Source organism: Pseudophryne corroboree, chromosome 5 (genome assembly GCF_028390025.1).
Source record: "Pseudophryne corroboree isolate aPseCor3 chromosome 5, aPseCor3.hap2, whole genome shotgun sequence".
Lineage (NCBI taxonomy): Eukaryota > Metazoa > Chordata > Amphibia > Anura > Myobatrachidae > Pseudophryne > Pseudophryne corroboree.
The window spans coordinates 600,472,054-600,490,864 of NC_086448.1; the positions used below are offsets into that span (position 1 = coordinate 600,472,054).

An 18,811-nucleotide genomic window follows, 5' to 3' on the forward strand; every position below is an offset into this window, starting at 1 on the left:
ATCTCTGTTCGGGGGATATCTTTTTGTTTCCCCTGTATGTGGCTCAAAACTCCGCCTCTGTGGACCCTGCTCCCAATGTCGTGTGTGGTGTTGTTGTCTAGGGGGTTGAAAAGATCTTTGTACATTTCTTACTCTACAGTCTCGTGCAAAGTGTCCTGGTTTGTTACAAGAAAAACATGTTATTACACTTGCCTTACCCACAGGATTCGGTGGTACATACGCAGGCTGCCTTGTGGTCAGCGCCTGTATACTTACGGACATCAACTTATCACTTTGCGACTCCCTGTGCCTAGTGATATTTCTGTCGTGATCAATAGCAGCCTCTCTCAAGGTGGACACTGACAGACCTCGCCAACATGGCTGCGTGGTCTGTACCCTAGCTTTTAATGTTTCTTTCAAACCATCCATCAGTACAGATACTGCTACTTCTCGATGGTTTGGGTTGGTCTTAATGTCTTCTATACCAGTGTACTTTGCCATTTCTAATAGTGCCCGGTGAAAATATTCTGTTGCCGTTTCGGACTCCTTTTGCTTAATGGAAAATATTTTATTCCATTTAACAACGGCAGGGAAATACTCTTTTAGCTGTAAATTTATCCTTTTTACATTATCCTTGTTGTACACGTCTGTAAGCGGTACATCTTTATCCAATGCACAATCAGCTAAAAACTGAGTTGCATCAACATTGGAAGGTAAACAAGCTCTTAGCAGTATCTGCCAATCCTTGTTGTTGGGTTCTACCGTGTTACCTAAATCCCTGATGTATTTTTGGCTAGCAACTAAATCCTTCCTGGGGTCAGGAAATTCGGACACTATTGTTCTTAATTCCATTCTGGAAAATGGAGTGTACATGGCAATGTTCCTTATGGGAGTGGCTCCAGACACATCTGTTTTTCCATTGGGAACTGCTATTACCCTTACAGGAGCAATTCTAACAGCCTCTTCCTGTGTAGATTCTACAGCTTGTTGTGGTACAATTGTTTCAGTGTAGTGCATGGTGCCGTACTTACCCGTTGACACGACCTCACCTATCCCTCCGCTAGGGGCTTTCACTAATCTCGTGGGTGTCGCTGTGCCTACTGTGGTCTCTGCTATGGTGGCTGCAAGAGAGAGAGCTGAAATTGTTGCTGAATCGTCTTCTTGATCACACTCCTGAGGAAGGTTCAAAACAGGGTACATCTTGCACGGGTTAATACTTGCATGAGTTATTTGGTTAACATCATTAACATTTACAGTGTTACTAAGAGTTTGTGTTTTACAACCCAGTGCGTTTCTCTCCGCAATCAACTTCTCTCCTGCAATGTATGGTGGAGGAGGAGCTGTGGCAATCAACTTCCTGACTGCCCCAGATCCCGCCGCCAGAGCCAAACCTCTCTGTATCTCACCTTCCTGGTGCCATAACTGTAAATAATCATGATGCTGAATTCGTCTCTTTGCTGATTTTACGAGACATATCCTCCTCCTTAAATTTTGTAACACCTCTGGACTGAAGCTACCTATTCTTGGGAACTTGTCCCTGTCTTGTACAGTCATTCTCTCCCATTCATCACATAAAGATTCGGTGTGAATTCCATATTTTTCACACATTACATATCGTGCCGACCCAACTGGTCGGTTCACAGAATCAACCTGAACCAGGGTTGATCGCCCCCTACCTGAGCAACTGGCCCCCATAGTCTGTAGGTGTTGCTTAGTCCTCCTTGGATTTTCTGTATCAAGGTTTTCAGCAAGCCTTTTCAGACAACCAAATTACTCCACAGTAGGCCGGCGGTGGCGGTTTACCGAGTACCCCACTCACTCGCCCACCTCGACCAATACGACCTGATCACACCGACGTGGTGCTGGCGTACTCGATACAGGGCCCCTATGGAACCTTCAGTTTACTGGAACATATGAGGGTTACCCGCAGGACACTTACTCTTTCCAGTAAAGGTGGGGTTGTTAGATAGTTCCTGAGTGACCAGCGAACTTCCCTTCCAAAAATAAAAAATTACACAAATCACGTCAGAATGTACAAATAGCGTTTGTGACCACTTTACTCTAATGGTATTAGGTCAGATTACTAACTACTGCACACAATTACGTGCGGTCCAATCGTTCAGTACACGAGCACTACTTGTCATGTACTGAAAGACCAATGGAATCGATGTTTCCGGCCGCGATTCCTTCAGCAAGAGCTTATGGCCTATATGGGTTCTGCACCAACACCCCAGGCGTTGTGCCACTGGACTTTTATAGCGGACCTTTTACCTTACGACCTCCTGGTCTTGTTCCTTATGACCTCCTGGTCTTGTTACCTTATGGTCCGCTATACTCTAATGCTCAAATATTATTTAACCAGGGATGCCTCCCTGGCCACCGTATATGTCACTTACACGTATGTCCCTTGACGAGTACCCGGCTTTCCTTTTGGTTCCACCTTACAGTTATATAAACTTTTGTATACAAAACACACTCACTCAACACATGTACACTTTGTTTCTATATCTATTTCTGCGCAGAAATTGTCTTCAGGCCAAGAGTGTTACCAATTAGGAGCAGGATCTGTTAAACTAAATTTCAGATTTTTTTCCAAAAATAGATTTGCGTTATTTACCGCTTCACGTTAATTATCGCCTTTGCGTTAATTATCGCTTTGCGCTAATTCAACTTTTCGTGACGGGCTACGTGGGCGTAACCAGACGCTACGTTGCGTAATGAACGCTGCGTGCGTCTGCCTTTTGGATTGCGTACGCTAGTCTTTGTTAGCGACACGTGTACGCAATGCAAAGGATCCACCGTAACACAATATATATACTTTTATCAATGTAAATGATCCCTGATCATCTACCGCGATCCACACTGACTGCCTTGTATCTCAGACAAACCGTGTGTTTGTTCTATACTTTAACTATTACCTCTACTTATTAAATAACAGCAAATCTCCTTTTAGCACTTTCTATCAACTATAAAATTTGGCAAACAGGAATAGTGATATACGAAAATGAAACAGAAATGCAGATATATGCGTACGTACGCAAGACAAAAGAAAAATAAACAGTTTTAAAGGACACAAGCGTTTTGTTCTTACTTCCGGTTACCGGATTCCTTCAGCACTCTTTACCTAAGCGAAGCAGACGCTTATCCCGCCAGCACTATGAGACAACCTCCCACCCTTTGCTGGAGGGATAATGTCTGCTGATCTACCTAGTGCAGATGTGAAAAGGACCGGACGAGCCCGCAATTGACAATGCTAAATTCTTTTGTCGTATAATCAACCCTTATGAAGCTAAGAACACTGTACGCTGTTTACTTAAGAAATACCGTAATGATACGCTATTTGCGTAACGATCGCTCAGCCGTAGGCGAGACGCTCAAGCGTCACGTTCGCTCACGGCCCAGTGATCACAGGACACGTTATTGGTTATGTCTAGGGGAAAGATTCGCTGTAACGTAGCATACGCTAGAGACCACGAGGAGGTCACCAGCGGTGCAGACGCTCACAACACTATACCTTGATATTAAACCTTATACCGATGAAACACACAGAATACCTTAATGTGAGTACAGGGTGTAAATGCAACCTTGTGTAACCTGACTACCTACAAAGCTGTTTGAGCGTCACCGACGCTCAAGTGAACACTTAACACTATAGTAAATACACTGATACTGGTTTAGGTTTCCAAAGCCTATTAACTGTATTATGTCTAATATACTTGTAAAAGGGGATAACAGTACATATGATACACTACAATATAACAGAGACTTCCTAACCACAGAACTAAACAATAAATACAAAAAGACAATACTACACTGACCTAAATGCAATACAATACAATAATACTATGAAGTATTTAAGAGAAAAGAGGAGAGAGAGAGATAGAGAGAGAGAGAGAGAGAGAGAGAGAGATATTGGCTCGCAGAAAGACAATGATTATGGAGAGAACTTACGCACAAAGGGTATGATCGCCTGCGCCTCGATATCCAGCTCCCGATTATCAGCAGATAACCGTTGATGAGAGAGTGAGAGCTGGATGTGGTCGGCCTGCCTATTTATGCCCCACACACAATGCAATCTCCTGGTCCTACAATCCCATTGTCCATTGGCCGAAGGAATTCGGCCCTGTATCATAACAAAAGGTCATAGGGTGATTCATACAGGTGGGCTGTGACGATTTCCAACAGCTCAGGTGGGTGGGAAACTGGGTTTCCCGCCGCATACCTGAGTATGTGTAAATCATAGAAATGGACATAAACTTCTTATGTCCATAACTATTCGCACGAGCGATTAATACGCTCCAAACCAACACCGGAATATTGCTAATTAAATACTCTTCCGATGGGTACCAAACACTGCAGTATGATTCCTGTTAGACCCTTCGTACGATATAAGGAGGGATTCCTCAGCTCTGGGACATTGTACTTTAACCAAACTTACAGAAACTATCAAAGGGACCATGATCTATAAACTACATTAATTGTGAACATTTGTAACGAATGAGTCGCACGCTACGATCACATAAACTCTACCGTAAATGCACATACTGCGCGTGCGAGTGCACGCTATTGCGAGTATGCGCTTCCACGGGAGAGCGTACGCACGCGCAGCACGGACCAGTGTGCGGTGCAAATATGGCAGTGTGCATTAAGACATTTTTCTGACTTTGACACTGCCACCTCCAATATGGCCGCCGATGTTAGGCCCCTGTAATATGTGCTGGTGGTTTCAGGGGTCTCCCACCTCTATATGGTGGTACTGGCCTCCCCAAGTCCTCCCCACAGCAGATTATTTGAGTTATGGGGTCAGAGCGGGTGGTCCTCACGGCGCTGCGTCCGCGCTCCCGACTGTGCCCCAACTAATATGGCCGCCGGCGTCGGACACTCGCGGGTGTCTCCTCGGCCTACTGCAGCTCAGCTCGTCTTACCTCCGGCACCCGGCCGCCGCTGCACGGCTCTCGGCGGTGGGCTGGGGTTGATGTGCTCGGCAGGAGCGGAGGTCGTCCTCGGTCGCGCGGCTCCCGGAGGGTCCGGATGTCCGGCCGGGGGTCGGCCAAATCCAGGTCCCGGCTCCAGCCCCGGAGGTAGGCCGCAACCTGCAAGAGCAGGATAAACCTGCTCCCCGGCTCCGCAGCTTTCCCTCTCTATATAATAGGGTTCAGGGCAGTCTTGCAAGCCTCAGGCTGTATATCTGTCCTGGGTGGGCTACCACTGAAGGGGTCCTTTTAGATAAAATAGTAAGAGCTCCCCCGGGACACAGCCTCTCACTTAGGTCGTTGGCCACACCCCCCCATTACTGTCCTGTTTAAAGACAAGAGCAATAATGTAGTTTGCATAAGTAATTCTGTAACAGACAGTGTGTAAAAGTGTCTCCAAATTTTCCCATTTAGTTTATACCGTAGTTCAATTCCAAGGATTAATTCACACGTAGAATATGATATTTAGCTGGTATAGCTGAATCCTCAGCACTATTGCTAATTTCAGCAGACAGTTAGATACACAATAAATTTAAATACAGGTTGAGCATCCCATATCCAAATATTCCGAAATACGGAATATTCAGAAATACGGACTTTTTTGAGTGAGAGTGAGATAGTGAAACCTTTGTTTTTTGATGGCTCAATGTACACAAACTTTGTTTAATACACAAAGTTATTAAAAATATTGTATTAAATGTCCTTCAGGCTGTGTGTATAAGGTGTATATGAAACATAAATGAATTGTGTGAATGTACACACACTTTGTTTAATGCACAAAGTTATAAAAAATATTGGCTAAAATTACCTTCAGACTGTGTGTATATGGTGTATATGAAACATAAATGCATTCTGTGCTTAGATTTAGGTCCCATCACCATGATATCTCATTATGGTAGGCAATTATTCCAAAATACGGAAAAATCCCATATCCAAAATACCTCTGGTCCCAAGCATTTTGGATAAGGGAGACTCAACCTGTATTTACTTTGGACAATGTAACTTGCAAAGAGTCATTTCTCTTTTATTAGGAAGAGAAAACAATGTTATAGAAACATACGTTTGGCAAATTCAAAAATGAGAAGTAAGCTTACTTAAAATTGTGGCAGCAAAATTGTATATGCCAGCTGACCTTTGCTGCTCAAGCTGCGTGCAAAAGGCTAGATACACAGGGTTAACCTACAAGTCAGGTATTGAATTATAGCTGTGGCTGAGTCCAAATTGCTGTTACAAAATGCAAAAGATACAGAGTTGATACACAATTATAGACACCAAGCCTTATCATCCCTTATTTAGAAAGAATGATACAATGTTGCAGCGATATATGTTTGACTGGCAGAACTTTTGTCAGTGTTATTTGGTAGCGTCAGGACTCCTAGTTGGTGCTTCACTCCTGACGCTACCAAACAACGGTAGTAACAGCAATTGGAGCCACAGCTATAATTCAATACCTGACTTGTAGATTAACCCTGTGTATCTAGCCTTTTGCATACTGCTTGAGCAGCAAAGGTCAGCTGACAGATACAATTTTGCTGACACAATTTACTGTAAGCTTACTTCTCATTTTTGAATTTGCCAAACGTATGTTTCTATAACATTGCTTTCTCTTCCTAATAAAAGAGAAATGACTCTTTGCAAGTTACATTGTCCAAAGTAAATATTTAAATTTATTGTGTATCTTAGGGTGTGTACACACGGTGAGATCCTTGCTATGCCCGATTTTCACTTGCGATTTCCCTTGAACTCCCCGGAGCCCAGCACCACCTATTTTGACTAACTTTTCTTGAGATATGGACTATGTGTGCTTACGATTTTGGTTTATGTGAGATGTCATTGACATGTGAGATGAACTAGATAGTACACCGATCTAGCAAGGATAGACTTGCCTGCACAGTCTATCTTTTCATGTGATACCGACCTGGCGGGACCGCACATCAGGATCGAATCGGGATCGCAAGGTGACTTTCACCTTGCGATCTGCACTAACTTTTCTTGCGATTTTGACTATATAGTCAAAATCGAAAGAAAATATCTCACCGTGTGTACACACCCTAACTCTCTGTTGAAGTTAGCAATAGTGCTGGGGATTATGCTATACCAGCTAAATATCATTTCTCTGACGTCCTAGTGGATGCTGGGAACTCCGTAAGGACCATGGGGAATAGACGGCTCCGCAGGAGACTGGGCATATCTAAAGAAAGATTTAGGACTATCTGGTGTGCACTGGCTCCTCCCCCTATGACCCTCCTCCAAGCCTCAGTTAGATTTCTGTGCCCGGCTGAGCTGGATGCACACTAGGGGCTCTCCTGAGCTCCTAGAAAGAAAGTATAATTTAGGTTTTTTATTTTACAGTGAGACCTGCTGGCAACAGGCTCACTGCACCGAGGGACTAAGGGGAGAAGAAGCGAACCTACCTAAGTGGTGGTAGCTTGGGCTTCTTAGGCTACTGGACACCATTAGCTCCAGAGGGATCGCACACAGGACCCGACCTCGTCGTCCGTTCCCGGAGCCGCGCCGCCGTCCCCCTTACAGAGCCAGAAGCAAGAAGGTCCGGAAAATCGGCGGCTGAAGACTTCTGTCTTCTCCAAGGTAGCGCACAGCACTGCAGCTGTGCGCCATTGCTCCTCATGCACACCACACACTTCGGTCACTGATGGGTGCAGGGCGCTGGGGGGGGGGCGGCGCCCTGAGCAGCAATAAATAACACCTTGGCTGGCAAACTGACACCATATATAGCCCCAGAGGCTATATAGGTGTATATTAACCCCTGCCAGAAATATTAAAATAGCGGGAGAAAGCCCGCCGAAAAAGGGGCGGAGCCATCTCCCTCAGCACACTGGCGCCATTTTCCCTCACAGCTTCGCTGGAAGGATCGCTCCCTGGCTCTCCCCTGCAGTCCTGCACTACAGAAAGGGTAAAAAAGAGAGGGGGGGGGGGCACAAATTTAGGCGCAGTATAATATATATATGCAGCTATATGGGGAAAACACTCTTTATAGGTGATATCCCTGTGGTATATAGCGCTCTGGTGTGTGCTGGCATACTCTCCCTCTGTCTCCCCAAAGGGCTTTGTGGGGTCCTGTCCTCTGTCAGAGCATTCCCTGTGTGTGTGCTGTGTGTCGGTACCGCTGTGTCGACATGTATGATGAGGAAAATGATGTGGAGTCAGAGCAAATGCCTGTAAATGTGTTGTCACCCCCTGAGGGGTCGACACCTGTGTGGATGGACTTATGGAAGGAATTACGTGACAGTGTCAGCTCCTTACATAAAAGGTTTGATGACACAGGACAGCCGGCTACTCAGCTTGTGACTGTTCCAGCGTCTCAAATGTCATCAGGGGCTTTAAAACGCCCGCTACCTCAGATGACAGACACAGATGTCGACACTGATACCGACTCCAGTGTCGACGACGATGAGACTAGTGTACCCTCCAATAGGTCCACCCGTTACATGATTGAGGCAATAAAAAAATGTATTACACATTTCTGATAGTACCCCAGGTACCACAAAAAAGGGTATTATGTTCGGTGAGAAAAAACTACCAGTAGTTTTTCCTGCATCTGAGGAATTAAATGAGGTGTGTGAGGAAGCCTGGACTTCCCCCGATAAGAAATTGATAATTTCTAAAGGTTATTGGCAGCGTACCCTTTCCCGCCAGAGGATAGGTCACGTTGGGGAACATCCCCTAGGGTAGATAAAGCGCTTACACGTTTATCAAAACAGGTGGCACTACCGTCTCCGGATACGGCCGCCCAAAAGGATCCTGCTGATAGAAGGCAGGAAGCTACCCTAAAAGCTATATATACACACACGGGCATTATATTGCGACCAGCGATTGCATCAGCATGGATGTGCAGTGCTGCTGCTGCGTGGTCAGATTCCCTGTCGGATAATATTGATACCCTGGATAGGGACAATATTTTGCTGAAGGGTGGAACTGTTGGGGATGGTCTTCAGACCTCGTTTCCACAGCTACGGCTGGGAAATCGACATTTTGCCACAGGCTACCCCACAGCAAAAGAAAGCACCGTATTATCAAGTACAGTCCTTTCGGCCCCATAAACACAAGAGGGCTTGAGGCGCATCCTTTCTGCCGAGAGGCAAAGGTAGAGGGAAAAAGCTGCAGCATACAGCCAGTTCCCAAGAGCAAAAGTCCTCCCCCGCGTCCGGTAAGTCCACAGCATGACGCTGGGGCTTCACAGGCGGACCCGGGTACGGTGGGGGCCCGTCTCAGAAATTTCAGCACACAGTGGGCTCTTTCACAGGTGGATCCCTGGATCCTTCAAGTAGTATCTCAGGGGTACAGGCTGGAATTCGAGACGTCCCCCCCCCCCCCCCCCCCGCCGTTTTCTAAAATCTGCCTTACCAGCAACTCCCTCTGTCAGGGAGGCAGTGTTGGTGGCTATCCAGAAACTGTATTCACAGCAAGTGATTGTCTAGGTACCCCTCCTTCAGCAAGGAAAGGGTTACTATTCCACAATGTTTGTGGTACCGAAACCGGACGGTTCGGTGAGGCCCATCTTAAATTTAAAATCCTTGAACACTTATATCAAAAGGTTCAAGTTCAAGATGGAATCGCTCAGGGCGGTTATTGCGAGCCTGGACGAGGGGGATTACATGGTCTCCCTGGACATCAAGGATGCGTACCTACATGTCCCCATTTACCCCCCTCACCAGGAGTACCTCAGATTTGTGGTACAGGACTGTCACTATCAGTCCAGACGCTGTCGTTTGGGTTATCCACGGCACCGAGGGTCTTTACCAGGGTAATGGCCGAAATGATGATACTCCTTCGCAAGAAGGGAGTTTTAATTATCCCGTACTTGGACGATCTCCTGATAAAGGCGAGGTCCAAGGAACAGTTGGTAGTGGGGGTAGCACTTTCTCGGGAAGTGCTACAACAGCACGGCTGGATTCTCAATATTCCAAAGTCACAGCTGGTCCCGACGACACGTCTTCTGTTCCTGGGAATGATTCTGGACACAGACCAGAAAAAAGTGTTTCTTCCAGTGGAAAAAGCCGAGGAGTTGTCATCTCTAGTCAGAGACCTCCTAAAACCGGGACAGGTGTCGGTACATCAATGCACACGAGTCCTGGGAAAAATGGTAGCTTCGTACGAAGCAATTCCATTCGGAAGGTTCCACGCAAGGACTTTCCAGTGGGACCTGTTGGACAAATGGTCCGGGTCCCATCTCCAGATACAACAGCGGATAACTCTGTCGGCAAGGACCAGGGTGTCGCTGCTGTGGTGGCTGCAGAGGACTCATCTACTAGAGGGCCGCAGATTCGGAATACAGGACTGGGTCCTGGTGACCACGGATGCCAGCCTTCGGGGCTGGGGGGCAGTCACACAGGGAAGAAATTTCCAAGGACTGTGGTCAAATCAGGAGATTTCGCTTCACATAAATATTCTGGAGCTAAGGGCCATTTACAATGCCCTAAGCCAAGCAAGGCCCCTGCTTCAGAACCAGCCGGTACTGATCCAATCAAACAACATCACGGCGCTCGCCCATGTAAACAGACAGGGCGGCACAAGAAGCAGGAGGGCAATGGCAGAAGCCACAAGGATTCTCCGATGGGCGGAAAATCATGTGTTAGCACTGACAGCAGTGTTCATTCCGGGAGTGGACAACTGGGAAGCAGACTTCCTCAGCAGGCACGACCTCCACCCGGGAGAATGGGGACTTCATCCAGAAGTCTTCCAAATACTGGTAAACCGGTGGGAAAGACCACAGGTGGACACGATGGCGTCCCGCCTCAACAAAAAGCTAAAAAATATTGCGCTAGGTCAAGGAACCCTCAGGCAATCGCTGTGGACGCTCTAGTAACACCGTGGGTGTACCAGTCGGTTTATGTGTTTCCTCCTCTGCCTCTCATTCCCAAGGTAATACGAAGGCGAGGAGTGAAAACTATACTCGTGGTTCCAGATTGGCCAAGAAGAGCTTGGTACCCAGAACTTCAAGAAATGATATCCGAGGACCCATGGCCTCTGCCGCTCAGACAGGACCTGCTGCAGCAGGGGCCCTGTCTGTTCCAAGACTTACCGCGGCTGCGTTTGACGGCATGGCGGTTGAACACCGGATCCTGAAGGAAAAGGGCATTCCGGAGGAAGTCATCCCTACCCTGATCAAAGCCAGGAAGGATGTCACCGCAAAACATTATCACCGCATTGGCGAAAATATGTTGCTTGGTGTGAGGCCAGGAAGGCCCCAACGGAGGAATTTCAACTGGGTCGATTCCTGCATTTCCTACAAGCAGGGGTGACGTTGGGCCTCAAATTGGGGTCCATTAAGGTCCAGATTTCGGCCCTGTCGATTTTCTTCCAGAAAGAACTAGCTTCCCTGCCTGAAGTTCAGACTTTTGTCAAGGGAGTTCTGCATATTCAGCCTCCTTTTGTGCCCCAGTGGCACCTTGGGATCTCAATGTGGTTCTGGAGTTCCTGAAATCACATTGGTTTGAACCACTTAAGACTGTGGATGTGAAATATCTCACGTGGAAAGTGGTCATGCTGTTGGCCCTGGCTTCGGCCAGGCGTGTGTCAGAATTGGCGGCTTTGTCCTATAAAAGCCCTTATCTGATTTTCCATATGGATAGGGCAGAATTGAGGACTCGTCCTCAGTTTCTCCCGAAGGTGGTATCAGCGTTTCACTTGAACCAGCCTATTGTGGTGCCTGCGGCTGCTGGGAACTTGGAGGATTCCAAGTTACTGGACGTAGTCAGGGCCCTGAAAATTTATGTTTCCAGGACGGCTGGAGTCAGGAAAACTGACTCGCTGTTTATCCTGTATGCACCCAACAAACTGGGTGCTCCTGCTTCTAAGCAGACTATCACGCGCTGGATTTGTAGCACTATTCAAGCTGGCGCATTCTGCGGTGGGACTACCGCAGCCTGAATCTGTAAAAGCCCATTCCACAAGGAAGGTGGGCTCATCTTGGGCGGCTGCCCGAGGGGTCTCGGCTTTACAACTTTGCCGAGCTGCTACTTGGTCAGGGGCAAACACGTTTGCAAAATTCTACAAATTTGATACCCTGGCTGAGGAGGACCTGGAGTTCTCTCATTCGGTGTTGCAGAGTCGTCCGCACTCTCCCGCCCGTTTGGGAGCTTTGGTATAATCCCCATGGTCCTTACGGAGTTCCCAGCATCCACTAGGACGTCAGAGAAAATAAGAATTTACTCACCGGTAATTCTATTTCTCGTAGTCCGTAGTGGATGCTGGGCGCCCATCCCAAGTGCGGATTGTCTGCAATACTTGTAAATAGTTATTGTTACACAAATCGGGTTATTATTGCGAGCCATCTGTTCAGAGGCTCCTTTTGTTATCATACTGTTAACCGGGGTTCCTATCACGAGTTATACGTGTGATTGGTGTGGCTGGTATGAGTCTTACCCGGGATTCAAAATCCTTCCTTATTGTGTCAGCTCTTCCGGGCACAGTGTCCTAACTGAGGCTTGGAGGAGGGTCATAGGGGGAGGAGCCAGTGCACACCAGATAGTCCTAAATCTTTCTTTAGATGTGCCCAGTCTCCTGCGGAGCCGTCTATTCCCCATGGTCCTTACGGAGTTCCCAGCATCCACTACGGACTACGAGAAATAGAATTACCGATGAGTAAATTCTTATTATTCTACGTGTGAAATAATTCTTGGAATTGAACTACGGTATAAACTAAATGGGAAAATTTTGAGACACTTTTACACACTGTCTGTTACAGAATTACTTATGCAAACTACATTATTGCTCTTGTCTTTAAACAGGACAGTAATGCTGTCTTTTCATTTTGACTTTAGTGTGATTGTTTGATTATTTTTATGACTGTATGCCAAATTATACGTCATAATCCTTACACATCACCAACCACTGCTCTATTGGCTTATTAATTTTCTGCCATTTTTCTCGTCATTAATTTTCTGCACTCTCTCATCCACATTTGGGGCTGCACCCTGCAACTCTGATAAAATTAACAGGACCCCCAGTGGACAGCAGAAGTGTATACTTTTCTTCTTTCTTACTTATAGTCTATTTAGTCTCACATTCTTTGTTGGATCACACTCTGTGATACATACCACCTCTTTACACTCTCTTATCCAATATACGGGTAATTTTAGGCGACCAGCAGTCACGCTCATCTACTATCTACAGTCATACCAAACTGGACATGCCCGATCTCGTCTGACCTTGGAAGACAAGCAGTGTTTGGGCATGGTCAGTACCGGAAAGGGGAACCTTCCGGGAATACCAGGTACTGTAGAAACAAGATTTAGCTGAATTGCGATACTTACCCTGGAAAGCAGAAGTGTACTTTGCTTATTTCAATACAAGAGATTTGGCATATACATTCTCTCATTGCTCATTCGATGGCAATAGACGAGCAAAAGCAGAAGTGACTTGTTTCTATAACTCACTTGTATTCTTTTCTTACATACTTGGACATATTTTCTTTTAAACTGGTGCTTCACCACATATATACCACAATATATTCAAGATTGATCTCGGTCACTATATTTTTTAAGACTGAACTTTTAAACTGGTTCCAATTGTGGGGGTATTGGAGTTATACAGCCCGACAACTGTTCTCAGCTAATTTAAGTGCTGATAATCATACAGTCTTTATTGACATCATTAACAAGAGAACAGTTGGTTAGAAATTTTCGCTCTGATCTATATTCTAACTGGGTTTTTTTATTCACCTTAAAGTTGTTCCTTCACCTGACACATTATACTATACAGGTGTTTAATTTATATGCAACCCCAGGAAAATTTACCATATAAAGGAACTGATTGGAGGAACTAATTTAATATTTTTTTTATCTTAGAAGTGTTTTTTTGTGTGATCGTCCTGATATTTTAAATGTCTACTATAAAAGTTATGTTTTAATACAATATCTTTATCCACCATTATTACACTACATGATATTATAAGTGTGCCCCAGATAGACTGTACAGGTTTTTTTTGCCCTTGTGCAAAAACTCCCACAACATTAGATATCCCACATTTTTTATGTGCTTAAAAAAAGGTATACATTACTACCACACAAAAAATTAGCATGGTACGCTGTTTCATAGTGGAAAAAAAATCATGAAGTGGATGTTCAATTACTGTTGTACCGCATACATAATTAACACAGGAAATCATGAAATTTAAAAACTTAAACATAATTTGAGTTCATAACTCATGTTGAGTCAACAATCACATTATCTTTTCCTTGTTTGGAACCTGTTGTAACGGTCTGTAATTTTCCTTAAAGTGTCAGCAGACAGTGCCTTCCAATACTTCCGTGGATAGTGGGCACTTCCGTTACAAAGGGGATGTGAACACATTTGTTGATTGGTTTCGTTTCATGAAGTGTACCAGCACATCTTGTTCCTCCTCGTTACATTTATATATATATATATATATATATATATATATAAACAAATGTATGTATGTATGTATGTATGTGTCTGTGTATGCATGTTCCTACATAACTCTGGAATACCTGGAGCAATTTACATCAAACTTGGTACACATATGACTTACAAGCTGGAAAAAAATACTGTGGGGGTAAGACACCTCTATCACCCCTAGGGGTGTGGGTGGGAAGGGGGTGACATGTAAAAATTCAAAGTTTTGGGGGTCGCGGAGATGAATAAGCCCAGGTACGGCTAGCATCACTGCCTGTCACGCGGCCACGGCTTGCCATCTCCTGTAACCCCACTCCCTCCTCCGATTACGCCGGGCCACCCGTGTGAGATGTAGGCAGGATGCGCTTGGCTGGAGCTGTGATACCCCTCGCCTGGCGGAGTGCTGAGGCTGCGTGTGAGTGCCCGGTTGGCAGCCTGGGGCCTCCATCTACCTACTACCAAGGATTCCGTGACGACTACTCTGGGAGCCACCATGCCGGGCATGATGGACAGGAGCACCGACCTCCAGGCCAAGAGCAGCTCCAACGGCACCAATAGCCCATCCAGTGCCTCCAACGGACACTGCTCGGAGAGCGGCAGTGATGATGAACACGGTGGTAGCCTCAGACTGAGCGAATGAGCCTCCACCATCCCCCCTCTCCCGCCTGAGTGTGAGTGTGTGGCCAGGTCCGGCTGGCCGGCCTTCCCCGCTATAGCCGTCTCCTGTTTTCCTTTGCAGATGTGGCCGTGAGGGTGGGAGGAGACTTCCAGGCCCGGATTCCCGCGTTCAAGACCGGTACGTACCCCCACTGTATTTCTCTCCCCTGGGCTGCGGCCGTGGTTGTTGCCTCAGTGTAGTGGGAGGGTCCCTGGCCAGCCAGAGGGTCCTTCTACCCTAATATTCTGTATTTTATGCCTCCCCAGGTGGTCCATGAGCTGGAACATAAAGCCCTTTATCCCACAATGATCCTAAATATCAGTATTACATGCAGCATTGTGTCTGTAGGGCTATCCTCCATTATATATATATATATATATATACACGCACATTATATATACACATATATGTAAATAAATGGAAAATGTATGTATGTATGTATGTATGTATGTATGTGTGTATGTATGTATGTATGTATGTATGTATGTATGTATGCATGCTCCAGCATAACTCTTGAATGCCTGGAGCAATTTACACCAAACTTGGTACACATATGATTTACAATCTGGACAAAAATACTGTGGGGGTAAGACACCCATAGCACCCCTAGGGGTGGGGGTGGGGAGGGGGTGACATGTAAAAATCCATAGTTTACGGGGTCGCAGAGATGAATAGTGACACTCCTGATGCCGTTTAAGTCCAAGTTCAGCACCCATCAGCATGGGAGGTAAAACAGAGGCAGGACGGGGCAGAGAAGGAGGCGGATTATTATCCTCAGCGCCAGCCTTTTTACAGCATCTACCTGGGGAAGGCCCACCTGGAGGTGCGGCCTGACAAAGATTGGCAGTGGTGGGTGGAGCATGTCCATTTGTAAGTCTAATTACTTTACCAAGAAGTCCTTTAAAATGAAAGTTATACGCACGGATATACTTGAAATTCCATAGCGAAGCATGGGTATACAGCTAGTAGGTTATAAAACATCCATGTGCTACTGCCCTGTAATTAGCAATCTAATTGGATCTAACCAGAAACAATGTGAGAATTGTAGTTTGTTCCTTTTGGGTCTCTGTATTGGCTCATTATGTGGTGGAGGATTGTTTCACATATGTTACTAATTTCTCCACACCTGTCTGTGTACAGAGTGTGGGGCGTTCACTTTTGGGTGGGGAGTGTTTTTAAGACAAGTTGGTGTCATTTTGTAACTTTATAGCCTGATGAAAGTGTCTAAATAAATGATCTTGAAACGTTGAAAAATCCATATTGATGGTGATTTACCTTTTTTGAAAGTTGTTGCTGAGTGCCGCTGCTGCGAATTATGTATTACTTATCCCTTATGGAAGTGGTTCCCAAACTTAAAAAAAAAAAAAAAAAAAAAAGATGCAAACAACATAAAAATCTTCAAGTACAGTCTCGTATACAGATCGGCAAGTAGGTAATAGATAAAATAAGTAGAAAGCTCCACAGGAGAACACAGTAGACATAGATACAAGAATAAATGCAGATATGAATACAATCATAAATACAAATAGGAGGGATAGTATAGTGACAATTGAAAAAAAAAAAAAAAAAGGAAACACAGTCCCGGTTTGCAGAAGAATATCAAATGCTAGCATGGAGTGGACAGAGTGATTCATTGTAGAAGTTTATAGCCTATGAAGTGAACCTTTATCTAGAAAGGTGGGGAACCTTTCTCTAACGTAGTTGAATTGTACCAGGATGTGAGGCGCACTATACCTCGAAGAAATTCCCTGTCTTCAATAGACAATGTGAGCACGTAGGATAGCCAAATATCTAAAGAACAGTCTATCCACTCCATCCTGTAACCATGAGCTAATCCCGGCAACATGAGAGAGAGAGAGAGGGATGGGGGTAGCGTGAATCCATTGAGACAAAATGTTTTTTTTTTAGCCACTGCTGCTATCTTAGCAAGCAAAAGCCTAGTACCTTTAGTGTGTTGTGAAGATGGGGGATGAGTAAGGTAATTCCACAGTGCCCACGGCAATGTTATGTTAAAAGAAATATTAGCTACGTAATTTTGGACATTAACCCAAAATGCTTGAACTATCGAACAAGACCATAGACAATGAAGAATATCAGCGTCAGGGAGGCAACACTTAAAACAATTAGAGTCATCTGCCACTTCCGTTATAAACCTTCGTTTTGGGGTATAGTATGCCCGGTGGAGGATATTAAATTGCATTTCAGCAAACGAGGAAGAAAGTAACTGTTTATTTAGTGTGGCTGAGGCTGTGACAATAGTCTGTAAGGGAAGATGAGGGAAGGAATCCTTCCACTTTGCTATACCTGTAGATAAGGCATTAAGGTCAATTTTTCTCCTAACTTGGTCATATAATAAAGAAATAAAGAGGTGGGAAAGGAGGAACCTAGACGGGTTTTTATCATAATATCAAACACCAGAGAATGGTTTGAATGGTTCAGATCAGTTAATGGTCTGGTTATAAAACTGCGGGCTTGGAAATAGGCAAATATGTGAATCTGGACATCAAGAAATAGCTCCTTGAGCCTTTCCAGGGTGTGGGTAGTGGAGAAACTATCATCCATCAAGTGATATGCCAACCGGAGTCCATGGAGATGCCAAGTCCAAAAAATTGAATGAGGGTCTCCCTGTTGAATCTCACGATTATGGAGTAATAGTGAGAATACAGTGTGAGTATGAGATAATCCCAATCGCTTACGTGATATACGCCAAATCATGCAGGGATTGCACAACAATGGGTTAGATTGCACAACTATAGGAAGAGAGGGTGACTAGGTATGTAAAATAGAAATTAGAGAGCTATTGATAAGGTCACATTCAATATCCAAATGAACAAAAGTAGAGGTTTCACCTATCCAGTCCAGAGCTTACCTCAGATTAGCAGCTATTGCATAGTCTTGTACATTGGAAAGATTAATGCCCCCCCAGCGATACTGGCTGTTGCAATTTCAGAAGTGACATCCGAGGGCGTTTACCTGCCCATATAAATTTGGATAAGGCAGTATTGATAGTGGTGATATCTTTTTTGTTCAATAAGAACGGCAGTATCTGGACTGGGTATAGAAACCTGGGAAAAGAAACCATCTTAAACAAGTGGCATCTCCCAATATACGATAGGGGCAGATGTTTGCATTTTTCAAAGTCCTTCAACATTTGAGTTACAAAGTGAGTATAATTAAGAGAGTATATTTTGGCAGGATCGCTAGAAAATCTAAGACCCAGTTACAATAGATGATCATGGGCCCAGCGAAAAGGGAAAGAGTTACCCCATCCAGATTTAGCTATGGTGTGTAATGCTAAAGCCTCTGTTTTAGTAAAATTTACAGTGAAACCCGATGCCAGTTGGAAATCAGCCAAAATATTTTGCAGGGAGGGGAGTGCCTGTTTCGGGTTACGTAGATACAAGAGTAGATCATCTGCGAAGGCCGATACTTTAACCTCCGTATTACCTAATCTAATACCTTGCCACGTATTGTCCTTAAAAAGCACGCCGATCAAGGGGTCTAGCGACAAATTAAATAATAGTGGTGAGAGGGGGCAACCTTGTCGGGTTGGACAAAGTAAAAGGTGACGAGTTTAGCCCATTAATAGACAAATGAGCTATCGGGTGCGAGTACAACATATTGAATATTTTAATAAATTCTGGGCCAAACTGTTGAGTATGGAGTATTTGTGAAATATGTGACCAGGAGACCCTGTCGAAAGCCTTATGGGCGTCACAGCTAACAATGATGGCTTCTTTATTATTTAATTGATGATAGCGGTGTATTGCCGCTACCAACATGCGTACGTTATGGACCGAAGTTCTGCCCTTAACAAAGCCAT

The 18,811-nt window shown here is 45.0% G+C and overlaps 1 protein-coding gene and 1 pseudogene across 4 annotated transcripts in view; one reads left to right on the forward strand and one right to left on the reverse strand.

Moving 5' to 3' along the window:
* The window catches only part of LDLRAD4 (low density lipoprotein receptor class A domain containing 4), a 969,790-nt gene that overhangs the window by 457,049 nt on the left and 493,930 nt on the right, over nucleotides 1-18,811 (reverse strand). The gene's annotated exons all lie outside the window — the stretch shown is intronic.
* LOC134930509 (5S ribosomal RNA) lies at nucleotides 13,081-13,200 on the forward strand (annotated as a pseudogene).